This window comes from Petaurus breviceps, unplaced genomic scaffold (genome assembly GCF_028583685.1).
Source record: "Petaurus breviceps papuanus isolate PSGF00001 unplaced genomic scaffold, PetGlider_PUasm1.0 77, whole genome shotgun sequence".
Taxonomy (NCBI): domain Eukaryota; kingdom Metazoa; phylum Chordata; class Mammalia; order Diprotodontia; family Petauridae; genus Petaurus; species Petaurus breviceps.
This window is the reverse complement of record NW_027186492.1, coordinates 19448239-19467604: the sequence shown is the minus strand read 5'-3', so window position 1 is coordinate 19467604 and position 19366 is coordinate 19448239. Positions and strand designations below refer to the sequence as shown.

The 19366-nt window shown below is 32.0% G+C and overlaps 1 protein-coding gene across 5 annotated transcripts in view; it reads right to left on the bottom strand.

Annotated features, from left to right (window-relative positions):
* NOVA1 (NOVA alternative splicing regulator 1) overlaps nucleotides 1-19074 on the bottom strand; it is a 165638-nt gene extending 146564 nt beyond the window's left edge. Inside the window, exons 1-3 of one of the 5 annotated variants that reach the window (XM_069106014.1) lie at nucleotides 17757-19024; nucleotides 12213-12328; nucleotides 10253-10332 (exon numbers count right to left, since the gene is read on the bottom strand). The gene's annotated coding sequence lies outside the window, so the exon portion shown is untranslated. Of the gene's footprint in view, nucleotides 1-10252; nucleotides 10333-12212; nucleotides 12329-14050; nucleotides 16800-17756 lie in introns of those variants that run through there. The other 4 variants (XR_011172028.1, XM_069106016.1, XM_069106015.1 and 1 more) reach the window with 4 other exon arrangements.
* Between the last annotated feature and the right edge of the window lie 292 nt (nucleotides 19075-19366).

Below are 19366 nucleotides of genomic sequence, written 5' to 3'. Positions count from 1 at the left end.
TTTAAGTTCCTTTCCAGTTTATAGAATCCAAAGTAAGATTCAGTGAATATATATCAATTATTTCATTGTATATTAGCTAGTATTGATGTTCCTAAAAGCAAAGTATGCACATACAGTTTGAGAGTCAGAGTTTTAGAGCCTAGAGCTTTGGAGATAATCTAATCCAACTCCTTCAATTAACAGATTGTATAATTCTCAAGCAGTTAAGTGACTTTCACAGCCAGTAAGTGATTCTTAACTCATACCTTCATATTTCACTGTTGTGTTCACCACATACTCTTCAGTCAATCTTCTGTAAATTTTGGATAGTTTCTAAATGGAGTTTTAACTTAGTTTAATGCCTTTAAAGTCAAGAGCTGGAAGCAAAATGATTTGCATTTGAATGAGTCACTTAATCTTCCTCTGTTTTCATTTCCTTGTTTATAATTAATAATAATTAGAAAGATTACCTGGCATAGTGAATAAACAGTCAGCCTCAGAATCAGGAAGTCCTGAGCTCAAATCTTGACTTTAGTGCCCTAGATAACTATTCAAGAATGTAAGTTTCAAAGTGGTTGCCCGTCCATTTTGATAAACAGAATTTCATCACTGGAAGTTTACTGAGAATCCAAACTGAATCATCAAGAAGCACTCACAAAAGAAACAAGGTGACATAAAAAATTACAGTGGAAATAGTGGAATTGTGAAATTGGATGGTTAGAATCTCTCCTGAAATTCACTACTCATGTGATGTTGGTATTACATAATCTAAGTCTCAGTTTCCTCATCTGTAAAAAAAAGTTTAGACTAGATCACCTATCAGATAACCTTAGACTAGATGACCTCTCAATCTATGATCTTATGATCCTAATTGCGAGGTATTAATATTCATGGTGGTAAAACTATATATTATTCTTAGTTATTTAAAATGTTAAGTTCACCACTCCTCCCTTCCCCAACATTTAAATTTCTAAATAAAGAGGGTTAGTTTCATTTATCTTTATTGTGATCTATCCTGTAGAATTGAGGGGGAGGGGAGAGTAGAGAGTGGGAATGAAGGGTAAGGTAGGAGTCTTGGATAAGAAATAATGTTTATCAAAATCAGTGTCATTATATATGGGAAAACTAGAATCTTATTTTGAAGCAGATTGTTTGACTAAAAATAGGGATAAAGAAACCTAACTGCCACAAAATAAATCACAACAACTTTTAAGTTTTCCAACAATAAAATTAACTAACATCTATACCATAATAGTAATAGTAAGAGCTGGCACTTTAAGGTAGGCAAAGTCTTTACATGCTATCTCATTTGAACATCACAACAAACAGTATGAGGCAGATGCTATTATTAACCCTGTATTACAGATGAGAAAAGTGAGGATTAGGCTAAGGCAACAACAGCAAAAAAAAAAAACTTAACAAGTGTCACACAGTCAACAGTTTCTTAATTAAGATCTGAACTCAGGTCCTTCTGACTCTACATACAACATGCTCTACACTACTCCATCTAGCTCCTCCAAACTTCTCAAGTTTTCTTTATTAATCTATCTTTTGCCATAACAACTATTTTAGCATTAATTTTTCTTTGTTCTAATTCAACACAAATTAATATAGTCCAGAGGTACAAGGTCTTGTAATTCTCTGCAAGAGTACTATAAAATTTCCCACTCAAGTAACTTTTAAAAATTCTCATTAATTTTGTGCCAACTTCATAAAATAAGTTAGTTACTACCAAAATTGAGACCCCATGTAGCTAATTTCAGCCCAGAACAGATTTTTATAATAGCTGAAAACAAGGATTTACAAAGAAAAGGTTTTGTCAGCATTAACTATAGGCCCAACAGCAGGAGCCAATATAATAAAAGTAGCAGTCTTCAACTGTAAAATTACTAATCCTGATAATACAGTACATTAAACATGCCATTTGCGATATATGCCAACCTAAACTACCACATATGGCATATCTATCTCATTATCACAGTTTGTGTTTTCATATGCAGAGCTGTTCTAGTTTTTAAACAAGATGTCAAATCCACCGTTCTATCTAAAACTGTGATGGTGTTTTGAAAGTGACACAACATACCTTTTTTAAAGGCAGAAAAGTTCTCATTTCAAAGGCAGTTGTCATACTACTAATGTGATTCAATTGGCTATTACTTAATAGTAATGGGGGGGGTTAGTCTCTTACATAATAATTGGCTATTACTTAATAGCTAAGAAGGTATTATTAAATATGAAAAGAAGATGTATTAAGGGCAATAATTTCTAAGTAAAATATTTATTTCAATTTTTATACAAAATGTTTTCTAAATTCAGAATTTCTATTCAAATATTCTGTCATTTACAATGCAACATTATAACCAAGTTGTTTTTTTTTAAAGGTACACAGGTATGTTTCCATAGCTTCTCCTTTGATTTTTGGTCTATCCAACCCACTTATTTCATCAGCATAGAAAGTTTCTAGTGAGAAAACTCCTTGCACCTACACAGACAAGCAACTGTTCTACAATTCAAAGTCTGGGATAGTTGCTTAAGGCACTAAGAAGTGACTCACTCTCAGTCATATGTGTGTTAGGGACACGGACACACACACACACATACACACACACACACACACACACCACACACACCCCTATTCTAAGCTGTTTTCTTCCACTTCAGAGTCTAGGCAAGTTGTAGAGGGTTCCAGAGGTTACCAGACGTCTGGCATTGAACTCAGGTCTTTATAGTTTGGAAGCAAGCTCTCTAACCATGATGCCACACTGCACACACCTATTCTTTATTCCTTTAAAAACATTTCAAGAACACTGGAATTTAAACAAAAGTTTGCAAGTGATCATTTTACTTGTATTCTCTTCTTTATGTCCAGGTTAACCTTGAGTTTTACAATTGGTATTACCTAATCTTTAAGAACACTTCAATACAGATAACATGAGGAATATTTTGATTTCAAATCTCCAGCTGGTGCTTAATGTCACTTCAGCTGTTCAATTTTTAATGTTTCTCTGCATAAGTAACTAAAGATCTCTCTTATTAATATGAAGTACCACACAGATTTTAAATCTTTTCCAAGCTAAAAACAGTAGCAAATATTTTTCAGTAAGAATTGTCTTTTTGAACATATCTAAATTTAAACCATTAGATTGTGAGCACCTTGATGAAAAGGGCTGTCTTTTTAAAGCCTTTCTTTGTATCCCAACAGCTTAGCATAGCATAGTTTAGCACAAAGTAAGAGCTAAGTAAATGTTTACTGAGTGACCAATTTAAACTTAAAACATCATTTGGGGGGGGGGGGTTAGTCTCTTACACAATAATAATAATGATAAAACCTACTAAATTTCTATAACCAAGATTTAAAAAGGTAAAGATGTAACACCAGTAACAAGTATTAAGAAAACAATTCTAAGTCCTAACAAGATGTATTGATTGTCCTAACATATCTCAATCATTTAGGGTATAAACTATGTCAAATTTTTAAAGCCTTTAGTAGCATAGTACTTTCCACAAATAGACCATTGTGTCCATTTATGTGCTGTGATGAGTTGGCATGAAAACTAGAAAACTATGTATCCTAGACATTTAAAGGATTCCTAAGAGAAGATAACACTTTTAACAGATCTATTTTTCACAATTATAAATCGATAAAAGACCACTTTTATTAATTTTTTATTTTATTTTAATAATATAAAATATTTTTAAATGATAAAATAAATTATTTTATTATTATATGTTCTAAGAAACCACTGAACCCATTGATTTCTGCAATAGAGATTATGAACATACATTATATTAACAACTCTCCAAGACAAAATTGCAGAACAAGTGTAGACCTACAGTTTCTTCAACATGGAATTTCATATAAAAATGAAATTACAAATCCAGTCCCTATTTCTAAGGAATAGGTAATATATATATGTATATATATATATGTATATGTATATATGTGAAACATAAATAAGCTTGCATATGTAAAGCTTTCAGATACTCAAAACAAATTTCTACTTCCTGAATCTCTTGATTTTTCCCTCAAATACTTTTTACTAGGTTCCCTTATGCCTTTTTGTCTTCCTTCTTTTTTTCTCTCAGTTTAACAACTCATAATTCTTCTATTTCTATTTCACAGGAACTATATCATGAATGATTGCTTCCTTCTTCCTAGACTGATATATTCAGAAAGGGAAAAATCATTCTTTTCTGTTTCCATTTCAATTCAACAATTAATACAATCAGCGTTACCCTCTGCTACCCCAGGTCCAAAAGTCATGTATTATGCTTGGTGAAACATCTGAATTCTGCTCACTTTAAGCATATGTATCCTTAGATCTTAAGATTAAGCATAGCATAGTAGACAGAAAACAAGCCTCAGACAGGAAGGCCTGGGTTTATGTTAGGCTGCTGACATATAGTGGCTGTTACCCTGGGCAATAAATCTAAGCTAACTGTGCTTTGTCTCTAAGCCTAAAAATTTCAGAACAATTGTCTATCTCTATTGGCACCTGAAGTTCTTTCATCCAGAATTCCCCATTCCATTAAAATCACAGGTCCCCCCTCACCCAAAAAAGGTCATTAGAATATACAGTAGTACTGTAGGCCTTTGGTGTTTTTGTGTAATACGTTAATGGTATATTAATTTGCAAAGATCTCAATACTGCTTTAAAAATACCTCATAAGTCTCTATAGTTTTAATTTACCTTTTCCTCATATACTAAATTATCTCTATGATATATACAAACTATATAAAATTAAATAGTAATACTAATCTAACAGACTTTTAAAACAAAGTATATAATGTGGGATCAACCATGGAAGCACTGAAAAACTGATACCTATTTCATCTCAAACATGTGAGAAATTTTTATTATTCATTTGATAATGATGAAATGAAATTAAACTATTTCCACTAACCTTAGAAATCTTTCATCTTAGTAAACACATGATTTTATCTCATAGTCCCAAAAGTAAAATTTCCCAAAGAAAGCCCTGAAATAATACAATCCCAAAATAATATCCTAAATTATAAAAAAATTACTATTATTAATTGCAGCTAACATTTACATAGCACTTTGTTTGCAAAGCAATTTGTGTATTATCTCATTTGATTAATAAAACTAAAGATATATTATTGAATGGTATTAAACTAAGGACAGCAACATATCAATACTTGATTTTTGAATCTTAGATTTAATCAGGCTGTATGTTTCACAATTTGCCAAACTTTAAGCCAAGTGCTTTAAGTTTAGCAAAGTATGTATGTTAACTCATTTCTTCCTCACAACCACCCTGTGTCATAGGTGTTATTAGTATTCTATTTTACAGATGGGAAAACTGAGGCACAGAGATATTAAGCAACCTGTCCAGGGTCACACAACTAGTGTCTGAGGCATAGTCTAAGCTGTAGTTTATTCACCTGTAAATTGGGGGTAATACTTGCACCGCCTATTTCACAGAGATGTTGTAAGGAAAGTGCTATGAAAATTTCAAAGTACCTAATAAATATGAGTTGTTACTTTATATATTAATTCTCATAGTACTAATAGAATCTGCTCCTTCAAAAAAGGGTTTTGGGGAAAAAACATGCAAAAATCAACAAATCTATAAAATTGAATATGCATGAGTATACAGTATATATGGTGTTGGCATGTCACAATTATGCCCACTTTTAAAAGTATACATTAGGGACAGTACATACATAGGTTATCAAAAAATATTCGAAAGCATCACCAACACATTAGTGACCATACTTTCAGTCCTGTCCATTTGGCTTGAAAGTGATCAGACCTCTTGTTTCTGACAGCCTGTTATCTTACAAATATATTTCAGGAAATGCTCTGGATGGGCTTTCCCCACCTGTAAACATGGGGTGAATGGCTTCTGCTTATTTCATTAAAAGCCAAAACTAAACTTTTGTTGTTGTTCAATTGTTTCGGTCATATCTGACTTTTCATGACATCATTTTAGGCTTTCTTGGCAAAGACACTGAAGTAGTTTGCCATTTCCTTCTCCAACTCATTTTACAGAAGAAGAAACTAAGGCAAACAGAGTTACGTGACTTGCCCAGGGTCACAGAGCTAGTGTCTGAAGCCAGATTTGAACTCAGGAAGATGTCTTCCCGACTCCAGGCCTGGCACTCTACCTACTGTGCCACCTAGTAGCCCTAATCTAACTTTAGCTGATATTTTCATATGGGCAATTAATTTATAATGTTCAAAGCATTATCTATACCTTGGAGCTACCTAAGAAAAGCCCTTATGGCACTATTAACTTCTTCCTGTCACCACAGAATAAGTAATTTTCCATAGTCCCCCATCCCTACTCCAAGCCTTTCTGACTTCCTTATCAATCTCATTCACTGACCTTTCCTTCTCAAATATAGTGCCTTTAACTCAGGTCCATGTTTCACTGGAGTTAATTATTTAAATTACCTTTTGCTTTATTAGAATGCAAAAGATGAATGTATTATGGCTCTATTTCAACACTGATATTATAAGCACACTACCCAGTTCCATCTTCAGATAAATAACTGGTATAAGGAAACAACAAATCAAGTAAGAGAAGCTGCAAAATTTTTTTTTAAAGAACTTGGTATCATATTTTACAATTATGTGAGGAATTAAGTAGTCCTTAAGCTTCTATCACAGCAAAAAAGATTAGCAATGCTAATTAGTCTGAAAAGGGTCATTTTCAACAAAATAATCAGATATTAAAGTGATTACTAAAGCTTTTAAAAACAATTAATAATTTTTTCTAGATACAGCATCTGATTTTAATTGTACATGCCTGTGATTATCTGTGTCTTTGAATAACTAGTTTCCCCAAATATAGAATCATAAACCTCTGATCACACACATAATATTTATTAAAAGCATCACAAATACATCAAGAAAAGAGCAAAAACAAAGTATTCATTATAGAATACTTGGAAAATCCATTTTGCTATGTCAATTCTAAATTTTCTTTTTTTTATTCTAATATCTCATTTTTTCTACATACAAAAAAATGAAAAACAAGGTGGGGAAGTGATGAAAGCAAAGTAAATCCATGAAAAAGTGGGAAACTGTATCAGATTAATAGAAATCAAATCATCCATGGCACATTTCTATTTTCAAATCATCACAAACATAGGAAGGGAGCAAGTAACTAGACCATATTTCTGCTAGGCAATATAATTAGGTCTATTTTTTGCTACAAGTTACTACCTAAATAGCACCCTGTCTTTTGTCCTTCAATATTTCAAGCCAAGTGATAAAACAGTTAGTTTTGAAATATCTTATTTGCCTTTGTCTTAGTAAACAAAAAAGGCATTATACATGAAGAGAACTAGTTCAAGAGGAATTTATTCTTTAGTGTCATTAAAAAAAGGCAGAGGAAAGGGGAAGGAAGTACTAGAAGATATTCATATTACAGTATGACATATCAACACATTGAAATTTATAATCTGGTTAACTTAATGATTTTTCCTAAATGCTACATTCAAAAGACCTTGCCTGGACCTCAGTTTCCTCACGTGAAAGATCGAATGTTGGACTAGGTTACTCATAATCTCTCTTTCAAATATAAATTGTGTGATTCTTATGAAATGATCGAATGCCTTTCAACAGAAACTCTAATAAATAAGTATATAGATCATTAACTGCTTCACAGGCGATATGGCACAGAAATTTAAAACACTAAGGCATTGCCAATTAAATATGGATAAAACATCTCTGAACTTAGAAAATTTAATAAGAACATATGACTCAATTTATGAAAATTAAACTTTTATCCAACTTTTCAGCATCATATATACTGTTAAAAAAATTAAGCATTCCTTTCATAAAGGACTGTATTCTAAGTCATGATTACCAAATGGTCTCACAGAAAATGCAATTTATAGCCCAGAGGACACAGGAGGTGCCAATAAATACTTATTAAGCAATAATGGACTAGCTCAAAGATGCAAGTTCACCACAAAGAATTTATTTTATATATATATATATACATATATATACATATATACATACATATATGAATTCTCTAGTGTCTGACTTTTAAAGTATATCTTCAGAATCAAAGATTAAAAACTATTTTTGAGATAAGCTACATATTTAAACACTGAATATAATAATCATTTATTTATAAAATATTCATTTATTAGGCAAGCATTGTCTGAGAATCAGTAATCCAGAAAAAGTCACTTTTCCTCTCTGTCATATATGAAGGTTGGATTCGATGACCATAAAGGACCTTTCCAGTTATAAATTTAGGATCTATGATTCTATATTATATATTGTATACCAAGGAGCTCACAAGAAAATTAAAAGTCACAGAATTCTTACAAAATTGTTTGCTATATGTATACTGAATTATATATGGATCTAGGAGAATTTAACTAGAAACTTTCACACTTTAAGTGAATTTTGATACATTTTCTAAAATGTATCAGGTCTCATTAAAATCAGGGGGTAACTACTCCCAAATATGTAAATTTTCAAGAGACTTAAAAGAAAGTTATTTGAGAAATGTAAATTAATATGAAAATAGCAAGGGCTAAAGGTGAGAAGAAGGGGAAACAAAAAGCATTGGTAAAGTCAAAGAGCCATTGGAAAAAATAAAGCAAGAACCTCAGGGACCATAATCAGGGAAAAAAGAAGGATTGTGAATTTGATGTAGAATACAAAAAAGGCATCTATGACGAAATCTTTTTTTTTTAAGTTGACTTTGGGGAGGGGAACAATTTGAATTGTAATGGAAGAGTTGCTTTTCAGAGATAAAAAAAAATAAAAGCTATATGCTTTGGCAAAAACCTTGATGTACAGCAGAAGAAAAGCATCAACCTGAAGCAGGGACACAGAGAAACTGCATGAATAGCCAGAGGTGAGAGAAAGGTAAAACAACTAGTACTATACATCTTAACTAGATTATGAAATATATAGCTTATAGTTATTATAGCAGTAACCAATCAAATATAAAAGTAGTTTGATAATCAATATTCTTGATAAAGTGACACAAACACTGAACAAAACAGAACACCTAGGTTCAGAAAAATGCTATAAAAAACTCCAAAAAAATACAAAAACAAAAAAGACCAAGGACAAAGATAACAAAAATGTAAATGCCTATACTAATCAAATTTATTTAAATAACAGCTAACCAGTCTAAATTAATCCAACAATTCAATTAATATCCACATAAGTCATTAACACCAACCTTCCTTAAATGAGCTACTGATTAGTTTCACCTCAACTTATACAGTCAGTTGATGGCATTAAGGAAATGTCAATCCAAAAATTTTATAACTAGCCAACTTATATAATGAAGTTGATTATAACAAGAGATTCAACCTTTGAAGAAACAAAACCAACAAACTACCCCTGAAACTATCTGGAAGAAATTACTGCCTGGTGAGAAATCTAAATTCAGATGGATACATCAACTTGAACCTCCTCCAAAATCTACCAGGGTGGAGATTTTGTGATTTGCCTTACTGTGGAATCAAGGGGCACAGGGATATTATGCCACTGTACTTTTAAACAACATCTAAAATATGTATTACTAAAATTTGTTATTTAGAAGCAGGTATGCAAAATGCCCATTAATTTTATGGTCGACTTTATTTCCATAATTCAGTGGCATATCAACCTTTTAGACAATGATGTTAGTTCTATCTTTTGAGTTGACAAAAAAAAACTCATTAAGAAGAGTGGTTACAAAGTCTAAATTCTGCTCAATTTATATCCTATAGCTCACCATCGTCAAAATTTTAGAGATATATCTCACTTTTATTCATGTTTTAGGAATGCAGTATTAATGAAATCACATAGCCAGATAAAAAAGGTACTCCATTTGATAAAGGATCAGAATAAAAATATATATGAATAAATTTTAAAACTTAAAAGCTGATTCGGGATTATTGTATTAATGAGTATAGATTTTTATTCTGTGGTCATTTATCATTTCGTGATAAGCATTAAGTTAAACTAGCACTTGAATATATAATCAACTTGATGCTCTTCAATCAACTTGATTCTCTTCAGCTGAAATCAGAAAGGTAGTTATCCCTAAAGCCTTCAAGATATTTTATATCTTAAAGAAGTGTATAATGCCATACTGTTATCTAAAAATTTAGTTCCAAAAAACAAAAATGTTGGAGATTACCAATATACCGCACACCAGTAAGAGGGACCAGTGTATCATGGAATAGGAAAGAAAACTACTAAAACTTTAATTTACCAATAATGAAACTGGTAAGAATAAAATTAGGTGATCAAGAATTTTTCATACCAAATAATCTTACCTGTGTCATTTTGTTCTTAAAAAACTCAAGATACTGATTTCAATTTTCATCTGATCCTGTCAACGATGCCATGACAGGCCCTGCAGGAAGCAGCAAAAGATCAATGATAGAGCACAGATTTCACGTGTTCTCACAACCAGAAATCTATCACAGGAAAGGATATCCAAACAGCTGTTTAAAAATCTCTCAAGGTCTGTGTCACCAAAGTATTTAAGTGGCCTTTTTGTCTTTTAATAGGCTTATTCACTATATTCATGAAATACCAACAAGTAAAGATCACAGGCAACTATGTATGTGAAATTTCTGAGTGCCAATTTTAGCTATTACGTGAAATTTCTGAGTGCCAATTTTAGGGGACTGCCAGATCCCTGAATCAGTAGAAATCCTTAGAGAACAGTAAGCCATTAATTTCAACATTAGGTAGAATTACCAACTAAGTATCACTAAAATTAAACTGTAGAATATAATAAATATTTCGAAGAGCTAAAAGATGGGACACTAATTTTCACTATACTTCTTTAGCAGAGAAGCTTAGTTTCATGTCATCCCCTTAATTCATTACAAAAGACAAAGTATACCACTTTATGAAACTAATTAAAATACTTTCTTCTAAATTAAATTTTCCTTATAAGATGTCTAATAATACTAATAAAAACTTCAGGAAAAAAATTTATTCCTATCAGTGATTCTAAAAAATATTCTACAAATTTAGAAGCCAAGTTTGAATTATACTCCAATAACTGATGATAATTAGTAGCAAATCAGTAATGTTAACAGAATTTAAGAAAGCCAACAGTGTTTATTAAACATCCTATTCACCTAAAGTAAAACCCAATAATCTAAAAAAATATACTAAAAATAGTATGAAATTCATATTTACCTTATGAATTTAAAAGGAAATTAATGTAGGTCTACATATCCAGATCTGGAATCATAACTGAAACTCCCCTAATGACACTCAGTGTAGCCATACAAATATGGTTCTATATGAGGTCTACATATCCAGATCTGGAATCAATAACTGAAACTCCCCTAATGACACTCAGTGTAGCCATATAAATATGGTTCAATGAAACAAAAGGTTAAGTTGCAAAGTACTTCCAATACATTCAAGAGGGACAAAGGAAATAAAGCAAGTCTAAACTAATCTTTGAGAGAATAATTGAAACTTTTTTTAAAAATTTGGACAGTTAAATTTTGGTTTTACTTGTTAAACAAAACTGTGTTCAAAGATGAAGTTTAAAAGTACTTCCCTATCACCTTTCATGTACCTCTATAGTCACATGTGCAGGACAAAAAAATATCTAGCAAATTTTAGTGCCATGATAAATCATGCTAATCAAAAAGCACCAGTGTTTTAGTGATAACAAAAAAAGTTTCATTTTAAGATGAACAGTTCTCTTACTAAGATAATTTATTGTTCTTAGGTTATTTTCCCTATGAACTAATTTCTACCTGCCTTTATTCAAATTTTTAGCTCAATGTTTTCTATCATTACAATATTTGCTTTTTATCTCCCCTCCCCATAGGACTCTACTTTTATATATATATATATATATATATTTTTTTTTTTTTTTACAAATTCCTCCCTTTAGGATGTAGACTTTAAAATAAATTGCACCTTTAAAGACAAATATTTGGACGTGTTTATTCAATATATTTAAAGAACTAGACCAAGAGAGAGAAACTTTACTAACATCAGCATCAAAAAGAATTGGAAAAGGTGTCCTCTCCCTTACTGGTATGTAGAGTTTGATACCATGACGCTATGGCCTCTGAGGGTCAGATTAATTAAGCTTCAGAGCAGCTGCAATGCAACGTGAGAAGCACGCTGTCACAGTTCTCACCAGTCCAGCCCAATTACCTGTAGTATTTCAGCACTGGACGAGTGACAACCACCCCTCTTCTACAAAGTCACTTGTTCCCACTGGTCTACTGATAAATGTTAGAACAAACTAACCTCTTTTTGAGAAGGGCTGCATAGCTGAGTGCACCTGCTGCAGGCTGCAATGATGAGTCCCAGAGAGATGTTTGTCAGTCAGATCTCTGCAGATGTTGTTTAACTTTATGCTAGAGCTGTATCCAAAGATGGAAATGAGATGGCAATCAGGCACAAACCTCCCACCCCATCCCCCAGTGCTATTTCTAAAAGCTGCACTAACTCATAAAAGTTGTGCTTTTACCATCATTACTATACTAGACTAAAAAAAAAAGAAAGAAAAAAAAAGAAAGCCTAAGACTGCATCAGTATTTATGGAGAAGAAATACTTTTGTATCTTTTATGAAGAAATGTATTTTTTTAAACAAGTGACTGAACTTTAATTAGTGGGTTACATTATGTAATATGTTTTAAGTGTCCCTTTCTTTAAGTCTACAATGGAAATAATCTGTCTGTGGACAGTTTTGTGTTTTTGTTGTAATTTTAATGATACCACATAGACACTAACAGATTTCCTAAAGCATAGCTCTTTTTCTCCAACTTATTTCATGTAGCATACCTAGAGTATTTCCATATTAACTTTCACTAATCCTTTCTTAAATTCTCTTTAAAATGCATATGATAGTGTTATGTAGCATGTTTCCTTGTAACAGGCTCATTAACTTTTACAAATTAAAATGTTCAGAATTCCACAAGGCTTCAAATAACAATTAAAAAAAACACTGAAAACATTAATTTGCAACAAAATGTATCTGAAATGTTGCTATAAGTAATTAATAATATTGTACACATTACATTGACTTTTTAATTGTAATATATTCTCAATTTAGTAATCATAACATGCCAATAAGAATCAAAAGGAAAGCAAATATAAACTAATGATTTTATTTTATTGCAATTATATCTTCTTTCAAGATGTTCATATTACAATGTCAGTCAACGTGTTAATAAAATAAATTAAAGAATTCTAATATTATCCTTAGAACAATTGTTGATCGATGCTCTTTTCTAGATATAGCAATGACCTGCCATTGGTGAAGTCCTTTACCATATGATATAGTTCAAAATCTTAAAGTAACAAAATAAGATTAAATATTAAATGAAAAACAAAAAATAAGCGATTTCAGAGTTATTCTAATATAATTAAATTTTCTTAGAATGAAAAAAAAAAGGCAGTTAATCATTGCTTCTCCACTTCCCTCCCTCCAACCCCCAATCAACTAAATCACAATGCAACTGACAGCTGTCCTACTGAGAATACTCTCTGTAAGCAGAGGTGTTTGGCATTAGAGTTTTTCCCCTGGCTTTTAAATCATTACAACTAGTGTGATTCTAGTTATCTAAATGATTTTGTGAGAAAACATATGCCACAATGCTTTTAAGTTGGTTTGCCTTCCCAAAAAAGGGAGAAAGTATTTATAACACACTTTGGAAAGTTGATGATAAAAATACTGAAACTGCACTATTGGATTTAAGTTTTATTTTATATTTAACAAAGCCGGGATCTTTGAGCAGTAATAAAAACAGCAGGAACGGATCTTATCATAGCCACATTATTCTTTTGATCTCTAAAAAACAGCATTATTTCTAATATGTAATCATCAAAACCAAAACATGGCCACTAAGTTTTCCCTAACCGCCATTCCCCTACCTTCCCCCCCCCCCCCCAAAAAAAAATCATGAAGGGTAGGAGGGGGATGCTGAACTCACCAAAAGTAAATATTCACTAATTCTTGTTTTTACTTTGTAATCAACTAAAACATTTATCACCTTTGTCATGACATGAGTCATAAATCATCTTAATTTAGTCAATGATGTAATAAAGTTATAAGGCCGAGAGAAATAAAATGAAAATATGATTTATGAATATTACTTGAGAAAAATGTTTATTTGATACCCAATTCAACTTCCAAACCATAAAGAATAGGTTCAGATCAAATTGTTATTCAAACCAATACAATTTTTATCCAATATCTTCACAAAATGACATATAGGATATCAAGAATTCTTCCTATTTGTAAGAAACATGTCTGAAGTATCATGTACAAACACAAATTAAGCAGGAATAATAATACACACATAAGTAAAGCTCCTAAATTCTATGTAACATACTTTCTATATGTTTCACAGATAGATCAGCCAGTAAGGTTTCCTGATGTACATCTAAATGCTGATTGAGGTAGAGATTGCAGTGAATTCATAAAAAACTTAAACATAACTCCTCTAGATTCCATAAAGTTCAATTACCAAATCATGACATATTATATAATTGAAGGTAATTGTTCATCTAAAATCCAGTGAATTGCAAAAAACAAGTTGGCTTTTACTATAACAAACCACTGTGACATGACTGTATACAGAACACATGAAGAAATCTATTTGCACTGCTTTTAATTAAAAAAAAAACCCTCAAATAATCCCTCAAAAACAAGTGTTTCATTCCAACAATAACAAGAAAAAAACTCGATAAAAAGTAAATATGCAGTATAACTCAAAGAGAAGCAAAACAAAACATCCACTTGTAGTACCTTTTCCCAAGTACCACATTTGAAAACATATTCACAATTCTACAAAATTTCATATTATTTTACTTGATATACAGTATGTTTTATTATTTATCTGAAATTTTAAAATACAATTTATTTACAATGCAATACCTGATTTAGCATGTTAAATTCATATCAGTTTGGAAATAGTATTTTTTCCTTTGATTTTCCATTTCATAGTTTCAGTGAAAGGATGTTCAGAAAGATAATGTGTTTCGGAAATTTTCAAAGAAATTGCTTAGGAAATAAAGTGAAACAAAAACACAAGACACTTTTTTTTAAACTTGCTTTTTATTATTCTGGAGTGGGAAATGTTTTTTATAAAAATAATCTTTGTCCTCATATTTACCCTCACAGGATGTAAGTTTTGCATAAATATATCAGTTTTTCTGTGGAAAAAATTCTAACTGAGCCTGGAAAGAGCACATTACACCCTGAAGTGAAAATTAACCTTTTACTGAAACAGAAAATAGACACAGAAAGATATATTTGGAGGTGTACTTTGTTTCTGTTTTTACTATAAGAAATACGCTACTATTAGATTACATAATAAATGACATTTTCCCAAAATGTTAAAACTTCTTCAAACTGTTAATGTCAGACCCAGTAATAAAAATCTTGATGCAATAAACATCAGACATATGAATGCTAACAAGAAATTAATAGTAAGAAGATATACGTAAATATAAATGCATTTATACATATATACACAGAAAGCACAAAAGGAACTTCCAAATTAATGCAAAATCCTATAAGGAATTCCTTACATCTCTGTGGAATCAATCACACCTTTATATTTTAGCTAGACTGAAAAATGAGCAAGGTTCATACCACTAAAACTACTGAATAAGAAAGACTGGTTGAAACACAGAAGTTGTTAGCTTGGGTGAATAATAGGATTTCTGAAAAATTCACAGGCTTGTGGACAAAGGCAAACAAAAAAGAGAATCCAACTCTGTCACAAGATAGATATATATGTTAGGTCTATCTATGTCACAATTGTAAGAATCTAATTAAAATTATGCTTGGGCACAAAAATGAACAAAGTTCCTCATAAGCTACAAAGCTTTATACTTAAAATTGATTCAATAGCATATGACTTGGAGATGGTATTCCACCTGTTACAGGCAAAGTACAGGCTTTCTTTTATCCTGACATTTCACTCACGTTGGATCTGTTTACATCAATATAGCACAAAAGAAATTTTAATTCACCTCATTCTAGCTTAATTTTTAAAAAGATATTCTTGCTCTATCTGAACAATCTGCCTTACAACTATTTAAGAGAAAAAAAGCAATTCCAGCTTAATCAGGAAAAAAAAAGGCACATGCTGCTATGTAGAGTGCTAAACAAAAGACCTAATCCTTGGTGCACCCTTTCCAACCCACTGTAAATAAACTATATTCAAATGAAAAGGCATTTAATTTACTATTTGGAATATCCTTCATAAACACCAATTTTCTGTAACATCCCTGAACATCTGATACCACCTCATGTATAATGCAAGGAAGCTATTTCATTTTCATCTATTGACAGTGAATTTAATTTACCATTGCAGCTCTTTTCCCAGAACTATTACGTTATTAATTCTGCAATCAAGCTCTTTTGAGTGCTTTTATTTCTACTAAGAGTTTTCAAAATTCCACATTGATTCTTTCACCATAATATACCTTTCAAAATGTATGAGTATGAATATGTTAGCAAACTTTCCTAATGCATAAAGAAAAGTTTCAGAAACAAGGAAAGGCATCTACAAAACTACATATGCTACTAAGCCCTAAACTTTACAGTAACTTCAGCTCTATTACAGTACATTTTTGTTTCATAGATTTCATGTTAACCCAAAATACAACGATCAATTTACACAAGTAAATGGTGATTTTAACAAGACTGAAACTTCTTATCCAGAATAATGATCCACTTCTGTCTACCAAGAGAATTGGCTATGAAAATGAAATACTCCAAACGATCTGCTTACACTCATGCCAGCTGTCTTTGCTGTTATATAGAATTCAGTCATCTTACTGAATCTAGATCCCGAAAGCAAAACAGCTTTGCCTTCCTACAGAAAAAAAAATCGGCAATATTGGTCACCTCAGCACCAAATTATCAACCTCTAGAGTGAAAAAGATACCACAACCAGTTGGCTATTTCTAAATAAAATCATCAGCCAAGAATGTATTACCTAGAAGAATTATTTTATAATAATTAAATCCCATTTGCTGAATAAGCAAAACAATAGCCAAATTATCAACATTTTGGAATTTACAAAATATGATTCCACCGCCCCCTCCTCCCCCAAAAAAGCCCTCAGGGAAAAGCAAAAATATAATATCCAAGAAATTGCCACATTCTATCTACTACCTGACTGTAGTTACCACATCAAAATGTTCACTAATATTTTATGCAAATAGACTAGGTATGTAACATACATTTTGAAGATGTACTTCTTACATAATACTATATTTTCCTTTTACAATTTTAATAAATACACATTATAAAAGAAACATCTTTTAAGAGGCAATACTTATTCTCCTTACTTCGTTCTAGGGCCAGCAAACAAAGCAATGAAGAAGATAGAAGGTACATAATGGATTTAGAAGTAAATGGCCCATTCTTTAAGGAACCCCCCCCCCCTTATGAATTCACTCTAGTCTAATTGCCATCACAATGATGTCTGAAAACTTCAGAAGTACCCTCTTTCCTAATGCCAGCTGTCAGGATTTCTATCTTTAGATTCTAGATTCCTCCCCCCAATAAGAATAAAGTCTTAAAAAAATACACTCAAAAGAGTAGTGTTAGGATCTCAATGTAAATCACTTTCTCTCATCTTAACAACAGGCAATATCAAATCAATTCTAGAAACAAAACACAATAAACAATGTTTGATTTCTTATTTGTTTTTATGTTTCCCATAGTATGTATGGGAAGTCCTCCATGCAGAACATCACACATGTAGATCTAGTCTATATATCCTTGGGAATTCAAATAATGTGCTCATCATCATCATTGCACCTACCTGGGTAAAAATCTTTGGACTTAGACAGCTTGATGGTGGCTCCAGTTTCTTTTTGCAACTGAACAATTGTCTGTCCTCCCTTCCCAATTATAGATCCAGCAGCATAACTAGGTATGAGTACCTTTAGAAAATACTGGCCGTCTTCTGAAAAATGGAAAGACACGTAACCATGTTAATGTAATTTCAGAAACTTTCTATCTTCTCCCCTAAAGAGAAGCAGTTAAAGCATTAGGCATAAATTTATATAAAATATGATTTAAAAACCAAATCAACCAGTTTTTATCAAACAAGTTTTTGTGTACAAAATATATTTCTCATTGTTAGAGATTCTTAGGTTTGAATGTGAGCAAATAAAATCTAAACATATTTCATCATTTTACAGTGGTGTAGAAACAGATGACTAAATTCCAGTTGTTATTCCAAATGTGGAATTTTTCCAATTCTATCTGTGGTAACCATGGCAAAATAAAATAACCAATATAACAAAATTCCAGGGAATTTACATGGTTATAGATTGTAACCTTTATAGAAAAATAATACAAAATAAGTAACAGTACTGTAAGTACTGATGAGCCATTTATCATTAACAAATGCATAAAATTAGTTGCTACTGCCAGCACTCTACTTTAAAGTGTACAAAACAATTACCATGCTACCAAACAATCCACCCAAACTGCAGGGATTTTATTCCAACCTTAAGAGCCAAGTAATCATTCAATGTAGTATATAGATGGCAAATCTAAGTAATCCTAATGTATTCCTTTGGTACTTCTCAGTCTAATATGATCTCTTTTAAGCTCATTAATTAAAAGACTTTAAGAATTCTTCTAAATGATCAAAAGCTTAAGAGTCACTTATTTAAAGTACTTAAAAGTGACAGAACACCTAATGTTCCCACTCCAGCAAAGATACTATAAAAATCGGTGAGATACGAAGGGGAGGGAGGGGGAGAAAAATTAGGTGATTTATAAGATGACTCCAACATGGGAAACTTTAATTTCTGGCAGATGTGATATTGTTCAAAAGACGGTTCAGCCATGTCCATCTGAATATACCAAATATCGCAGGTGTACCATTAAAAATAACCCCATCCTTTTATATTGTAAATGCTGGAGATAAATTCACCTCTGACTCGGTGCATTGTTAGGATGACTCCAGTGCAAATGAAGAGGAGATCCTGGTCCCGCTATAACTCATCTTTCAGGAAACCCAGGATGCTAACTAACAAGTCACCGCACCAGACACCCTCCTATTCCCCCCCCCCACATCCCATACACACCCCCAAGACAAATCAATGAGATATTTACACTGACAAGATAAGTGCAGGCAGAAGCGGCATGCAGTGATCTTTTTTTTTTCTTTTTCATTCAACTTGTGGCCCAAAGAAGAGGAATGGGAAGAAATATTTTCTAAAAAAATAATTTGTCTCCTCTTATTCCAATCCTTTGCAAACCCCTTAAACAAGTGCCATTAATTTATCTGAGCCAACTGTTTAAAAAAAAAAAAAAGATGCATGCAAGCGCGCATCTTGGATCCCACGATCCCCTGGCAGAGGGTTCATGTCATCCCTCCCTTTGCAGACCCCCCTCTCCCCCCTCCCCCGCCCCTGC